Source organism: Salvia splendens, chromosome 14 (genome assembly GCF_004379255.2).
Source record: "Salvia splendens isolate huo1 chromosome 14, SspV2, whole genome shotgun sequence".
NCBI classification, from domain to species: domain Eukaryota; kingdom Viridiplantae; phylum Streptophyta; class Magnoliopsida; order Lamiales; family Lamiaceae; genus Salvia; species Salvia splendens.
In genome coordinates, this window is record NC_056045.1 from 25,858,212 (window position 1) to 25,875,974 (window position 17,763).

A 17,763-nucleotide genomic window follows, 5' to 3' on the forward strand; every position below is an offset into this window, starting at 1 on the left:
TTTCTCTTCCTATTTTATTGAATTATTATCATTTTTAACATCACCAAAATATATTGATTTGTGCATAAATGTGACATTTATATTGAGAATTTTTTTTTGTGATTTAATTCCAATTTCAAAGTTCATGAAACAAACCATAATCTAACCGAAATTCATGATTTAAATAACTATTAACCCCTATTATTATTGTTATATTATAATTGTATTAGAGATTAGTACTTTCACTGTCAATTTCTTTTTACTTGGAGTATTTTATTACTTTTGTTAACCTATATTTATTATTGGATGAATTGCATTTAGGTCTATACACAATTGGAAATGTAAACCTTTTGTTACTGGAAGGTTTTACTAGTCCATTATGGTATTATCCATGAACATATGGTATAATCATGTTGTAGAGACTTTTGCAGTGTTTATGGATAATTTTACTCTTTTAGTCATTTTTGAACTGACACAAAATTTATCGATATGCGTCATTCAAAAAATCATGTTTTTTTTTTGTTTTGTTTCGGTCAATTTTTAATTTTAAACTAAAATAACAAAAAATAGACGGATGAAGTATTTAATATCGTTTCTTGTAACCTCAAAATGGTGCTCAAAAGGGGATACATAGTCAATGAACAATTTTGCCACCAATTTAAAAAAGAGCTAAAAGGTAAAAATATATCCAGAAATAGTATAAAAATGTGATTATACCATATGTTTACGGAGTGGAAAAGATCCAAGAATTATTGCATTTATATAAGACCTGATTCTCAAAAGTACCCGACCCGAGTTTATCTTGGGCTCGTGCTCCTAATTCCGTTACGCTTTATTGGAGATTTATTTTCTTCTCATCCTTTTGTTTTCATATTTTTTTCGAGATGGAATACTGAATAATATTTTAGTCAAAGACGGCTTAGGCCACAAATTATATATCATCAATTTGGTTCATTCAAAATATTTGATGCAACTTGAAATTTGAATTAGGAAGTATTCAGGTATATGAAATTTGAAATGAAGGGTTTAAATTGAAACTCAACAGCCAAGTAAAGAAGAAGCAAAAGAAAAGCATAAAGAGATACTCAATAAGCTCAAGAAACCAAGACTGCTATTTTTGATGCATAGAGAGAAGAGCTTAGAATTTTAAAGTGCAAAATCAAATAAAGCAAAATGCACTTGGTATTTTTAGTTAACCACAACCAATTTTCCCACTTTATTCTCCCCTCTCTTCTAACTGTACAAATCTTTGCTTTAGATGGCTCGTCTCAATTCTGCCTAAATGATTGATACACAAAAAATCAAGTATATCCAAAGTGGAAAATAGAGAGCAAAATAAGATGACATGGAAAATTGATAGAGACAGAAAAGGGATTGATTGAACATTGGTCCAAAAGAGAAAGGAATTGTAACAAACAAATCAAGAGATTCTTGGCTTCATTCCAACCAACTTTTATTCAAACATGTCAGTGTCTTCTAAAACATCCTTATATTTGCTTCTATCCAATGCTTATGATTGAGGTGAATCCAACTTCTCTTCATGTCTTGGCCCCCTTTTTTCTGCTTTATTGCTTTATTTAACCTCACAACACATAATAATTGCACAAATGAGGCATAGTACCACACACAAGGCATCACAATTTCTAACAGTAACAATTTGTCTCAACAGCAACAAATCCCCACATCAGCCTCATACTGCAAGAAATGGGCTGCTTAATCTACAGAGTGCTCGTCGTTGCAGTCTTTTGCGTTGCGTTTCTGTCAATCGGGCTGGAGACTGTCGCGGGGCTGAGAAGCAAAGATCTTGCTCTAAGAAGGAGGATTCTGAATGGTGATGATGCCTTGCTAGACAGGAGTAGTGCGCAACTGGATATCGCGCCTTCCCCTTCAACCGTGTTTGATCCTAACGAGTCTCAAAAGAGACGCGTTCGCCGTGGACCAGACCCCATTCACAACAAATGCTGATCCATCTGGCAGAATATAGGTTTGTTTATGTTTTTGATTATTTTGTTTGTGTTACATCAATTAGGCTTGAAAGAGCAAGCAAAGTATAGTTTAGACTCTAACACTTAGCTTTCAATGTTTTGTTCATGAATCTTGTTAACATGTAAATCCTATAATCACTACTCAGTTTGACATTTCAAGTATTTTACTTCCACCAAAATATATTTGAAATAAGCATTATGATAACATATCAAAATTGACTGTATATATACTAAAGAACTCTCTGCCTAACAAGCCAGTCGCCTACTCACTGAGACCGCGATCTGCTGTATCTGTTTCTCCGGTGATCCATCAGCCGCGTTGGCATCTTCTTGTGTGCGACCGTCTTCCATATCATGTCCACAGCATCGTTTGGCTGAGACGGGTACTGGTATTCATAGTGAAGGCTTTTTTCCTTCAATTTCCCCCACATTGTAGTCCATTCCTCTTCTTTAATGCCTCTGAGCAAATTCAGAAGGTAGCCCTTCTTCACATCTTCACAGCGTCCGCTGCTGGCACAAACACACAGAACTCTGAGTAGTCGAGCACATCCTCAAACGGAAGCTCAATCTCATCGCTGATTATCACCGGAACGCAGTGGCTAGCAATGGCATCAAAGAGACGATTAGACGAAGGCGTGTCACCAGCAATATTCAAGCAGAATTTGGATGTGGCCATCCCTTTCCCTGCATCCTTCACTCCATTTCTCCCCACACTTCCGAATGCAAAATGCACGTCTCTCTCGTCTTTCAGAAGATAGTAGAGCTCTCGACGAATCACTCCACCCTATACATAATACATCCACCAACAATCATAAGTACTACACTAAATAATATATAAAAGTTTCAAAATTATAAATGTGTGCATAATAAACTCACATCTTTCCTATAAATAGCCCCTTGAAAATACACCAGATTCGGGCGTTGAACGAAGGAAGCAGAGGCAGCAGGCGGAACACTCCTCACCATGTGCTTGTAAGGAGCAATGACATCCTTATCAATGTTAGCTATCTTCACATCATATCTCCCGAAATCTGACAGCACAAACATGCTCGTGCCAAGCTTTTTACGCGCAAACAACATGCTATTAGGGTGGTGAGCCACAACCAAATGATCCCTCCCACCACTCACCTTCCACTCCTCTCTACCTTGCAAAAACTCAACCAATTTCCCCTGCAGCACCATATCATTCTGCCTCCCACGCTTCTGCTTGGAGCCTCGGTTGTAACTCAAGGACGAGAAAAAGGACACGAAAATCACATCTGCATCGCTCGAGTTCTGCACCCTGTATGCACTACATTGCCTAGCAACATTTCCAACATTTGATGCTAGAAGATCAAGAGTAAGCCAGTACTCAACACTATGTTGCAGGTTTAGCCCACCGGGGTAGGATGGTAATCTCTTCGCCTCGCGTAAATTAGGCCATGTTTGGTTTGCTTTCACCCCCTTCCAACCCAACAACCCGAAGTGAAACTCAGGTGGGAGATCATACATGTACACTTTAAGAAGAGCATTGTCTTTATCACATTGTTTCGTCGTTGATTCGTCTATAAGGGAAGTAGGGGCTTTGGCAGAGGGAGTTGCTAATGCTAATAGATTAGTTTTGGCATTTGGAGTTGGGCTAAGAGATGTGTTGTTGTCCAAAATTAAGTGAAGAACTGATATTGGAATGAATGAATTGGGATCAAACTGTATGAGAGATAGTGAAGAAGAAAACAAGAGAAATATTGCAAATGCTATTAAGCAAGCAAGAAGCCTTGATGGCAAAATGCTTCTCTCTTGAGACAAATACATCTTCCAGAACTGGATCTAATTTCCTACAACTACTCCAAATTCGACTAGTTTAAGGATGTTATGTTAAAGGTTGAGTAATCTTCACTCATCTGAAGCAAGAAAAAGGCAATTGAAAATGTAAACAATTCCATAGAAATTAAAAAAATATATCTTCAAAGTCTTACAAGTAATATATAGTAGTGTAAATATGCATACATTAGTATTAAAATTTGAAGAAAAATTACCTTGTAAGCTGTAAATCTTTGTTAATTTCCATGGCGCTTGAATTTGAGGCAGCTGTTACAAAAAAGAGGAAAGTTTTGACTATTGGGATTCCAAATTTACTAATATATAAATGGCAATTAAATGTTCTTCATAAAGGAAGGTTGAAAATATGATCTTGGCTATGGAAATGTGGATATTTTATTTATAATATCGGTCGTATTACCATATAAATTACTATGATGTTGCTGCCATAATATAATTTGATTTTATTGATATGAATAAAGAGGAGGTTGAGTAGGTTGAACAGACATCTCTCGTGTTTGTTGTCCTAATCACAAGATGCATCTATACGCAATTAAACACAACCTTTTATTTGTCGATACAACTATATCTTTTCGTAAATATTCCGTATTAAATTGGAGAAGGGTGATTAGATCAATTTCGGTCACTCACCCTTCCTCTACTTTCTTATCTTTGTTGTGGGAAATATTTCGAAGTCATAATATCTCAATTTTTATTTATCTTAATTATATAATTTATATTGTATGCTTGATTGATATATATCATATGCTTAAATGCTTTATGCTTTTTTGGATAGAGATAAATCATTTACTAATAAAAATCAATCTTTATAATTATGAAAATCAATTTGACACGGTATATTAAATAAAAAAGTACATATTTATTATATCCTTCAAGCATTATTTAAATTTAACTCGTTCAACTTGGAGATATTTTTACTCTAGTAGTTTCCCAAACTGATTTCTCACATAATGGTCGAAATGCAATTACATACATGGTTAAGTTGATTACTCTTCACAATAATTAACTACTCCTTTAGACGATTATTAGTCGAAGCTGATTAAATTTAATTATTTATTATATCTTTTTTTCTAAAATATCAACAACAAGATTTTACAAATAAGCAAACAAAAAATAAAAGAAAGTCATATCGATCGAAACCAAAAAATGATTCAGAAATGTTTTCTTGAAAAATTCGGGATGAAGTTTGATTCATTTTTCTCTGGGGCTTCTCAGTGGCGACCGAGAAGGTGAGAGAGAGGAAGAGAGGCCTTTTTAGATTTGTTTTGAAGAAGAGATACATACGGGTTTGTTGTGAATGGGTTAGTTGGTAGATAGAAGAAGTCTTCTCCACTTTTATTCCTATATTAATTACATAGAAGAAAGAGAATAGGTGGCTCCGTCAAAAATTGACACATTTCTATTCTAACTATCTACAGTTTAATTTTAAACAATTTTTACAATTAGTCAATTTTGTATAAAATACTATATTGATATTTCAACACATTAATTTATTTAAATTAAAAAAACATACTTTAATAATAAAACTACTCCTACTATATAGTGATTAGTGATATTTCTTAATTTTTTCTAATTTTTGTTATATAATTTAACAATTCAACTTTATTATATAAGAATTATTTTTTAAAAAATTCAATTTTCTAGATTTTTTTATGTTATAGAAAAATTTGTGTTATTTCCAGAATAAAAAAATAATGTATATTAAAAAATTACTCCATCCGTCCCACTTTAGGAGTCCCATTGAGCTCGGCACGGATTTTGAGAAATGTAAAAGAAAGTTGGTGAAAAAAATAGTGAAATATGTGTTACTTTTATATTATTTGTATATAATAAAATGTGAGTGAAAAAAGTCTGTGAAATATATAATTTTCAACTGGCACTCCTAAAGTGGAACACCCAAAAATGATAAATCAGGACTTGGGATGGGGAGAGTATTTATTTTAATACTCCTTATTTATATTTTTCAACCCACGATATACAATTCCTGGATCCTCCATTGTTTGTATCAAATTATAAAATCAAATTTTATCGTAATCTTTAACCTAAAATATCTAGAGGATAAATGTACACACAAATTATCATAAATTTCAAACTTAATAAAAATCATAAGAAATGATTAATTAATCATATTATGACAAAGGGATTATGTATTGAAATGATGACCTTTTATTGTATAGATGAACCTTCCATATCAAATTCAACACTGAATTTACAGAATCGGACAATCCGGTCCCAGTGTATATTTGGGCTCCAAATCCAAGGGCTTACATATGGATCGCCTAGTTATTGGATTCCTAATTCTTTCATGGGTTTTCTAATTCTTTATTGGGTAATTCAAGGACAGCCCATATTATTCACTATAGCCCATTATGTTAAAATAATAAATTATATATATATCCTCTAATCTTGTTTATCAAAATATGACAATTTTATTAAATGCAATTTACAAGTGTTATAATTATTCAAAATCTATACCACTGCTACATTTTGTTGTAGCGTTGATTCATTTATCATTTTTAAGTATCTGTACAAATTTATCGTTTCTCACTCAAAGTTTAATCTAATTAAATATACAGGATATAATTACTTTATCTATGTTTTACTGACTATCGGCGGTAAATAATCCTGAATATATATAATAGGGAAAAATGTTTTAGTTCAATAATTGGATTCCATGTGCTTGCATCCGAGGCAGGCACATGACTTCCACAATGTCCTCACATATATTTATCATTTAACAACTTTTTATTCTTCACATGTACTCATGTTCCTCTATATATCGAGTTTGTAAATGTTTTTTAGTGAGTAAATATGTAGTACTAGTGTTGTTAATTGCGAATTTGCGATCCTGAGTGATGTCCTTGCACACATAGGTTGGCGCAAAAAAAAAAAACAGAAGTTTTGAGGTATCAAAATTTGAATTTTTAGTTGATACTTATAAGGGATCATTCACATGAAAATCCCTAAATATTGTGGAAATTGAGAATCGTTTCAAGCCCTTCTAAGATGAAGGTCTGTAATATATAAATGAATATTAATCTTATTAACTGAATGCAGCATGAAAATTATTCGCATTGGTGAAGGTGTGTTTTAGATAAATCATAAATCGTACTCCTTTTTAAACACATAACTCGTACATGAGAAAATATTTTTAGGGTGCGATTTTGATAGAAATGTGTGAAAAATATGTGTTCACTTTTTAGTACTGTTCTCACATGTTCTTGAACGTGGAATCCGAAAAAGATGGAAAACTTTTCCGAGGCAACTTATACTATCATTTATTTACATTCCAAATCATGATAATTATATTATATAATGGTGGAATAGTGATGTATTTAATAAATGGCTTTTCCCTTTTAGCAAGGTCACGCCAGCTCCTCCTTCAAGGCTAACAAAAATCCCAAATTACTACTCAATCTGTTAACTTCAGATGTTCACAATTAAACCTCTATCTAATTAATTTCATATAGTATGTATATATGGATCATAAACGTACATTTTTGTTACTGTTGAGGGATAGTACATTGTAGTATCTGTTTTACATCAAAATGTGATTCCTTAAAAAACAAATAGAAATGTGACCACCACCATTTGAAAGAACTAAACATCCGACAATTTAGACATAACTTTGAGTCTTTGAGTTGTTGAAAGGGCCAGCGGCTTTATAAATGTCGTACAATAATTGCAACAAAAACTAAGGGTTGCCCGAATATTCAAATTAAATGCATAATAAAGTGTCCAATTGCAATTCTGATTAATTTTAATTTAAAGTTATGAAACATGCCAAATTTTGAAAGAACTTCAAAACTGGCAGAAAAACATGAATTTTGCAATTATTTCAGATATTTTATTTGAAATTGTATCTTACTCCCTCTGTCCATAGTAGTAGAGTCATTTTTCCATTTTGGTACGTTTCATAGTAGTTGAGTCATTTGTCTTTTTAGTAAAAGTCAACACATTTCTTCTCACTTATTTTTCCATCACTCATACTTTTCGTGTCGAAAAGAAATGCTCCCACTACTATGGAACAGAGGGAGTATATAATAGTTGATAATCATACATGAGCATTGCGATCGATGAGTTAAACGATGTTGTCTATTTATAAAGAAAATGATGATTGAAAACATTAAAAATACCACTCCCTCCGTTCCTAATAAATAGGCAACATCTGAAACGGTCCAGGTTTTAATGCACAATTGGTAAAGTAAGAGAGAAATATAAAGAAAAAGTAATTATAGTATTGTTAGTGGAAAATGAGACTCACCTCATTATAGAGAAATTATTTCATTAATTAGTCTATTTTAAATGACATCACAAAACGAAAAAATATGGTATATTTTTAAGGGACAAAAAGAGTATATTACAAAGGCAGGCTGTTATTTTCATCGTATGAAAATTGCAGTTCATACTTAGTGAACTTAGTTTTTCTGGCTAGTTTTTTAAAATAATGGGACGAACCATAATTGGTTGTCAAAAGATTATTTAAATTCTTAAGACATTTACTTTCTTTTTTTACTACAAGCGGTACTTTTGTAAAAAATAATCATACATCTAGAAAACTTGTGCTTGAATTTAAAACAATTTCAAATTCATTGACAAGTTGACGGTTTTAATCAATTCAAAATACACTAATTAAAAGTTTTAAGTTTCTTTCTTGAAATCCCATCAGTCTAGATTTTCGTAACTCGGCTTTTCGTACCGAGCTTGGTTAAAATTAAAGCTGACAAAGCCGTATCTTTCTTTAATTTTGCGAGGAAACTTTTATCAATTATTGTAGCATAGTTGAAAAAAAACAAAATAGGGTACATGGGCAATTTTAAAAGTCGCATCATTTGAGATGTTTCCTCGTAAATATATTGTTTAGGTAATCAAAATAATAACATGGTTGAAATACACATTACTTATCTACATAATAATGGACATTTGATGTGTAATATACATAAATGTATTACTCGTTTTGACTCATCGTTTGAGGTATTTACTCGATTTTATCACATATATCGTTTAGATATTCAATCAATTTTGCCTTAAAAAAATATATTGAATCAAAACAACATGCAAAAACAATCTTCCAAATCCATTACAGTGATCATTGACATCCTATAGTTTTGATAGCTTTCATTAATCTTGTGTCATTGGGCTTTCTCATTACAACAAATTGCATTTCCATTTTTCACTTTGGACTAGTTTGTTTACCGTTAAAAACATTTTAAAGTTTTAGGTCTGCCAATTAATACTAAGTACTACGGTGCGAAAAGTCGAGGCTTCACTATTCATTGTCCAGAATTTGTTACCGCACAACAGATTTACAGTAGTATAAAACTTGTAAGATTACACTAACTATGGGAAAAATCGAGTGAACATCCGAAATGATGAGACAAAATCGAGTAAACTAACACTCTCACCCATCGTATATTGGTTAGATTACATGAGACTAATGAAAACTATCAAAACTTTAAGCACAAGAGACAAACACTCAGACAAAATTAAAACTTTACTAAAAAATACTCCTATTTTATAAATGAATAGTAAATTATATGCAGTTTTTCATCGAGAATTCTTGTAGAAAACTGTTTGAATTAGGTCATTAATTAGCATATAGTGCGCCAAATACTAAGAAAATAAATATTTACGATCGATATTAGCTCGTCTTTATCACTTGTTTGTAGTAACAAGTGAATTATTCGGTTACATAAGTAAAATAGTATTTTCTTGATGTTGCAGAAAATGAAGAAATCATAAATTTAACCCTATTTTACATTTCACCTAAAATTTAATCCTCTCACACTTGTACGGTAGAATGAAGATCTTCATGTGACGTATATACACTAGCTAATTAAGCAAATGGTTAATCAGTAATCACTAATCACAGACTTCGGGAGGGAAATTGAACAGTATGAAGGGTTCCTAACAAACAATCAATTTCACTATTTTATGTGAAAAAGCAATATATATATATATATATATATATATATATATATATATATATATATATATATATATATATATATGGATGTATTCATTTCCTTTTTGTATCTTTTGTTCTTTGTTCTTTTTAATCTCAGCCCCACGATTTTGTCATCCGACGGTTAGATTGGTGCCACGTGTCATTTAATAATGCAGATTTTCAGTTGAATAATGCACACCGACTAATAATGCACCATTATAGTGTAATAATGCAGATCATCTGGACCGTTGATGAATGAGATCTAACGGCCCATATTAAGAAGAATAAAGGATCTAAGGGATGAATAGGAGAATAACGGAGCGCAGATGATTAATCATCTGCTTCTCACGTTCCGTGAATAGCCGGGACATTGAGGAATATCCAGAAAGGCATTTCAGGAATCGGTCTGATTCTATCTCTGTTCCTTCCGTTTGAAGAAAGGAAGGATCCCAAAGAATCAATCCTTTTTTCTGTCGTTAAGGCGGAGAACTGAACCATGCGGCTATGAAAGAGGGATTAAGTGGAACAGAATTGACTGGGTGGTAGAGTGGTGGAAACGCTTCTTTCTTCCATATTTTGGACCTTACCTCCATGGAACAATATGTTACTGCTGAAACACGGAAGAAAGATCCATTAGATAATGAACTATTGGTTCTAAGCAGAGCGTTATTCTCCTATTCATCCCTTAGATCCTTTATTCTTCTTAATATTGGCCGTTAGATCTCATTCATCAACGGTCCAGATGATCTGCATTATTACACTATAATGGTGCATTATTAGTCGGTGTGCATTATTCAACTGAAAATCTGCATTATTAAATGACACGTGGCACCAATCTAACCGTCGGATGACAAAATCGTGGGGCTGAGATTAAAAAGAACAAAGAACAAAAGATACAAAAAAGAAATGAATACATCCATATATATATATATATATATTGATTAGAATCCACTTATGGTCTCCCATTAAAACAAAGGGAGCATCATATTATTGTAGCTTATATTATAATCTTGTGGTGTGAACCTTTAATAGTTTTATATTATATAATTAAATAACTATCTATCTAAAAGCCCTAAGTCCCACTAGCGAAAAATTCAAGAAGATGATGGATAGGAGTTATATACTTTAACTTTAGTCAACTTTATTTGATTAAACAAATTGCAAATCTGCATTATGGCCAGAAAACATGACTGGATATGTGGGCCTCATCTTGTTGATTAATCACAATATCAAATTATATAATGTTGCTCTCCTATTTGTTTGCTAAATAAATGGACAATATTAGTTGAACAGTTGAAATTCTTAATTACATATCCTGTCTTTTGGTTCCTCATACTCCCAAAAATCTCAGAAATCTCCAAACCAAATCACCCTATTTTATTCTACGTCTGAACTGGATGATTCCAATGCTGCAGCCGATCCAACAACAGCCTATCACAAGTGCAATTAAATTCTTTCTTTAACAACAAAGATTAAGCTTCTAAATGGACAGGAGATCATTGACTAATAGGTGTTTTTTCAATCAATTTCACATACAAATAGTAAACACTTCACAAAAATTCTACCGATTTATTAATAATCAACCCTCCAGATCATGATCATTACAGAAACTGAAATAAACAAAGAAGTTATAGACAATCACAATTTCCGAATTCCATTAGGATATTACTGGCTTACAATATACACATTAAAAAAGGTAAACTATAGCGTAATGTCCAAAGCTCTGATTAGGCCCTTGACTAAAGATTTTTGATCAAATTATATAATACTTATACGTTCAATTTAAATTTTACAACCAATCGTTTATAATACAAAGCAATCCCAATTTCCGAAACACAGAATATATTTTTTGAAAAAGGAAAAAGAGCAGACCTGTAAGGCAATTGATCGATCTAGCTAGCTCAATGATATTAATTCTTGAATTCACGAAATAAAAATAATGGCGACGATTACCATCAAGAATGGGAAGAACTGTAACCGAGGACTTCGCGGTCGACCTCCTGGCGGTGGAAATTCCTGTGGCAGCCGCAGGCAGCGCAGCTGAGGGCGGCCGTGGTCCCTTCTGCACCGCCAGCCATGAACTCCCGGCAGCCATCCACTGCGTATCCGCCGATATCTATCGCATGGTTCTTTTGGCATTCACCATACCTCACGGTTTGAACAATTTGATTGCTTGAACTTTGATGACACGTTTCTTTTCTGATCACCACCTGCCTCTTCTTCATTCTTCTTGTCTACAACCCTATTTTTGAATTTGTTTGTGTTAAAAATAGATGAATTGTAATGTAAATTATGGAATCAAGGAAGAGGTTGAAGATAAAGGTAAAAAGCCAAAAGGACTAATGTGAAGTGAGAGAGCTTTAACCTAACCCTAGCAAGAGGGTGTATTTATATGGCCAAGATCCTATTTTCCCCACTTTGAAAAGTGAAGGTTGGGCCAATTGCCATTTTTTTAAATTATTGATATTTTAAATATATTACGATTTTATGTTGTGGCAATAGATTATAGGATCGAGTTTATTGAAATTGAATATTTCGCCCATAGAAATTGAAGAGCAACCGATATCCACTATGAAAATTCCACGTACATACAGAGTGTCATTTCAATTTTCTTTCCCTCCTAAGCAAAACCATCAAATTTAGGTCCACAATAATAAGTTCCCTTTTCCTTTTTAAATAAAACCCAAGTTAGATCATTTATGGTAATTCATGAGAATTTTCGTTATAAGGATTTCTTTTACTCTTTGTTTCATTTCTGAGTCATCACGGTTATTCATATGCGTCTAACAAATTTATTTCAATAGTAGTACTTACTCCTACTATATTGCTGTAAGAGTGTGACAAATTTATTGTGAAAAAAGGATAAGAAAATTAGTTTAAATTAAGGGTAAACTACCGAAAAATTATCAAGTTTGCTCAAATTCTATCAATCCCACGACTTTAAAAGATTACATAGTAGTATATCATAATTTTGATATATTTTTTAATTGTCACAGGGCGAAAATATGAAAGACATGATTGACTAAGTGTATTAGACGAAATCGTTTAAGTACTCGAACGTTTTGTCCCCATACTATTTTTCGTTTGCCATATCATACACTGTATAAATTTTCCTCTGATCTTAGATTATGGATAATTGTAAAAAATGTCAAAATTATGATATAATTAGTTATTTTTTAAAGTTGCGTGATTGATCAGATTTTAACCAATTTTTTTTTTTTTACAATTTGTCCTAAAATTTGTATGATCTCCCACCTTTTTATAGCAGGTGGAAAACATGAGCAAAAAGGAAAACATAATCACATTAATGCCCCATGATAATATTATTAGTTTATCATGTGTGGCCTAGCAAGGTAAATTTGCCAACATGACAATAAAAAATATTTGAAGATATGACGTGTATTGTCTAGATAATTTGCACGTATTATGGTCAATGAGCACTGATTTATATAAAAAAATATTGAGGAAAAAAGGGATTGGAGGAGGAGGAAGGAAATGAGTAGAAGAGTCATGAGAAATGATATGCCAACTGCATTGAAAAGGTGAAGAGATGGAGGATTTCGGTATCAATTAGGCCAACGATCTAATTTATGATGGGAAAGCATTTTGCTTTGGCCGTGGTTTAAAGTGATTGGCTTTGGCTCTAAATGGCATCTACTTCCATATTTGTGGGTCCTTAATGATAATGTAAACATGAGTTGAACATGGCCATTCAAATCCTGTCTTCAACTTTTGTCTAATATTTACCTAGCTTGATCTCTCCTCTTATTTACATAATCTCATCACATCGATCCATTTGTTCAGTTTTAAGACAGGGTGACTGTGAATGTGACCATATTGTCCTAACTAAATGAAATACAAGTTCCTAGTTATTAATTTAAGAATACGATGTATAGTCTCCTTGTTAATATAGATTTGATTTAATTTCCACCAAATATTTTATAGATTTGAACCGATTACACTTGATTTTATCTCATGTGTAGTAAAGAGTGAAGAAAATATAGAAGTGAAGACTTTACTCAGTGGGTAGGAGTAAAGAGTGAAGACGATAACACAATAGGATATGGCAGACAAGTTTAATATAATTGTCAAATATCAACAAGTACTAATTAATATGAGTTGTGGGTTGGTAATCAATATAGAAGTACTATTTGACCAGGTAATTTTTAATTCTAATTACTCAGTTTTACCTTACTTTGGTTGTGTTTTGATATCGCTAGTGACACATGCACGTAGGACCTCAATTAATTAAGTATTTCATATATATTTCGTTATATGAAATGTATTCTAATTAAGCTTTTAATTAATTATTACCTTTAATTTGTTCTCTCATACGTTCTTAAATTAATACATTAATTTTTCTTGACACTATACAGCTGAAATTATTATCCGATCAATATAAACAAGAACCCCACTTAATGGATTCGACCCATATTGCACCTGAAGAAAACTGTTTTTAAATGAACTTTCAACAAAACGGACATGATCACACCGAGACACAGAAATTAATAATATCCATAATTTCGTTGAATAAATGACCACCATTGAGATCCATCTTATTATAAAATCTATATTTTGAAATAAATGGATGAAAGCTATCAAACGAATTCTAATAAATAGTTGACAAAATATCAATAAAGGGATAAGATTATTATTCTGTTATCATATCATAATTTTCGTAGATTTTTTTATATCAATATAGTGTTTACAAATATCAACACAATTATATGAGTATTTTAATACAAGTGCACGAAAATATCAATACTATTTTATTGAGATTTTAGATGCATTATATTGACATTTTCTGATGCATTTATTGATAAAAGTTGCTTATCAACATATACGAAAACTGAAATAAAAATTATTGAATTTCGTCATCCGAACATCGTTGGAACATATGCAATTGAGAGTTATGTATATTTAAAGTTTTGAGATGATTTTGAGGAGAGAGAAAATAGTTAGTTAAAACTACCAATAATAAGATTAGATATTAATACCTTTTAAATTTAATTAATAATTATTTAAATCTAAAATCTAATCTATATAAATTAAATGGGGCTTATAAATCTAATCTAATCTATATAATTATTTAAAGCTAGCAATCTAAGATTTGAGGAGAGAAAAAAAGCCTTGAATATGTATCCCTAATTAGTGTATACTATTAAAAAATGGGGGCTTATAAACTTTTCGTGATGGTTTCAGGGCCCAATAAGCTTTCAAATTGTAAGGTTTCATTTTTCTCTCTTTTCAACGTTAAAATTATATAAATATTTATTCTGCAAGAGGGATTAATTTTTTTTACTAAGTTTCGGGATGGAATATATTTGGATTTGTACGTAAATAGTATGTCTCCACCCTTAGAAAGTAGATGAAAACTAGTAGCATCAAGCTACAAGATTGAGATACCACTCCCAAAAAAAAATCAACATTTTTTAATATAATTAAAGGTGTTAATTTATTTTTCTAAATATACCACGAACACTTTAAAAAGCGTTATTATTGTTGATGCCCCAACTAAAATTAGAGGACGCAAATGGAAGTGTTCTAAAAAAATAAAAAGATTAAGTTAATTTGTCCTTTGTTCAGGAACACTTTATTTTGCATCCTAAATTATTGTTACTTTTTAAAATTTTCGACGTAAGAAACTGCATCTCAATTTTTTTTATATTCTTAAAAAACAAGTTTTTTATAGTGTATCGAATCTAATAATTTATTTTAAATAAATTAAGACAAGATTAAATGCGTTATCACATGTTAAATGGTAATGATATAATATTGAAAGCTAATAATATGGGTGGCCGACACTGCTAATTGGCAAAAATTCATAAAAATGGAAATATGTTTTAAGTGGACAAATCAACATTCACTAAGTTCTAAATTTAAATTAATTAATGTCTGGAACGATCATAAGAGCATCCACAACCGTGCTCTTGCCAGCGGCACGGTTGTGGGCCCGGGCGGTACTATTCATGCCTGCTCTCTGGCAAGAGCACAACACCCACAACTGTGCTCTTCCGCAAGGACGAGCACAATTAATTTAAAATTCAATTAAACAATAACATTTCCATAATATTAAAATTCATTTAAAAACCACAATAAATATTATAAATGACAAATAAAATTAAACATTACATAATTAAAATCCTAAAAATGAAAAATTACATAATTAAACTCCTAAAAATTAAAAATTACATAATTAAAATCCTAAAAATTAAAAAAACCACTACTCGTTGCCGAATTTCGCCCACATGTGGTTGATTAGGTCTTCTTGTAGTTGATTGTGGATTCGAGTATCGCGCATTGTGTGTCTTGTCTCAATCCTCTGGCCAACCGTCGTATGCTCGCCTCGGCGTGGGGGAGACCTCGCTGTTGAGCTTCCGGCTTCGTCCTCGTCGTAGAAGCTAGCCGCCCTCGGCCCTTCGTCGGCTATAATCATGTTGTGTAATATAATACACGTGAACATGATGTCGGCGATATTATTCACGTACCACAGCCGAGCCGGGGCCTTCACAATGTTGAATCGAGCTTGAAGGACCCCGAAGGCTCTTTCGACGTCCTTCCGCGCTGACTCTTGACGCTGCGCAAAAAGAACCCGTCTCGGGTCGTGCGGGTTGTGGAGCGTCTTCACGAACGTCGACCACCTTGGGTAGATACCATCGGCGAGATAGTAACCCATGCGGTATGTATTTCCGTTGATGGTGAAGTCGATCGCCGGTGCTACACCATTCATCACATCATTGAAGAGTGGTGAAGAATAGAGCACGTTCAAGTCGTTGTTGGATCCGGCAACGCGAAATATGCATGCCAAATCCATAGGCGATAGTCGGCGACCGCCTCAAGGATAAGTGTTGGGCCGCCGCCTTTGTGACCACTTAAGTGTTGCCCCCTCCAAGCAGTCGGGCAATTCTTCCACCTCCAATGCATGCAGTCAATGCTGCCAAGCATTCCGGGAAAGCCATGGACTGATTCGTAAAGACGAAGCAACCGTTGGCAATCATCGGTGGTGGGTGCCCGAAGGAATTCATCCCCAAAAGCAGAACGAATGCCCTCGCAAAAATTCTTTAAACAAAGGATTCCAGTGGACTCACCGATATGCAAATACTCGTCGAAGATGTCGGTCGTTTGCCCAGTAGCGAGTTGTCGGATGGCACACGTACACTTCTGCAACGCCGTGATACTTTGCCGGCCGGCTACATCTACACCTGTTTGAAAGTATTCAACACGTGCGGACAATGTGTTGACAATTCGCATGAACAAGCGCTTTGACATGCGAAAACGGCGCCTGAAGTAATCTGTCGGAAACCGCGGATGGTCGGCAAAGTAGTCGGCAACGAGCCTTTCGTGGGCTCCCTCCCGGTCACGATGGATGTAGCGGCGATTTGATCTAGTGCGTTGAGGAGGATGAGCGGGGGTATTCGCCGCGACATATGCTTCGTAAGCGGCACGATGTTTTTCGTAGTATTCTTGTTCTTCGCGCTCCGCTACCGCCATGAGATGAGTGAAATCCATTTGATGTTTTGAGTGAATGTTGAATGTGTTGATAGTTTGTATAAGAATTATGAATGAGAGATGAATGAGAGGTGAATTGATGTGATAAATGAGTGATGAATATGTGTATTTATAGATGATTTTGGGAAAAAAAAAAATAAAAAAAAATCAAAAAAATTCAGAAAAAACGGGAAAAAACGGCCATATTTTTGGGATTTGGAAAATATTTTTTTTTATTTTTTAGCATTATTTATAATTAAATACCGATTTTTAAAAATAAAAAATAAAAAATGTTTAAACACAACGGCTATGCCGTTGACGAATGGGAGCGCGCCACGTGTGCGGCCGCTGGCACGGACGTGCTCGATACATCGAGCAGCGCCGTGCCAGCGGCGCGAGCGCAGCGGCGGCGGATGGCGTCCGTGCCAGCGGCGCGGACGGCGGTGGCGACGGACGCCATCGCTGCGCATGCTCTACAGACACATGAAATGTTTAACCATTCAACTAATTAATCGTGGCCGTGTACCAAACTTCTGTACAAAAGTC

The 17,763-nt window shown here is 33.6% G+C and overlaps 2 pseudogenes; one reads left to right on the forward strand and one right to left on the reverse strand.

Moving 5' to 3' along the window:
* Positions 1–1,516: 1,516 nt before the first annotated feature.
* On the reverse strand, positions 1,517–4,165 carry LOC121763646 (annotated as a pseudogene).
* Positions 4,166–11,690: 7,525 nt separating this feature from the next.
* The window catches only part of LOC121764417, a 30,744-nt pseudogene continuing 24,671 nt past the window's right edge, over positions 11,691–17,763 (forward strand).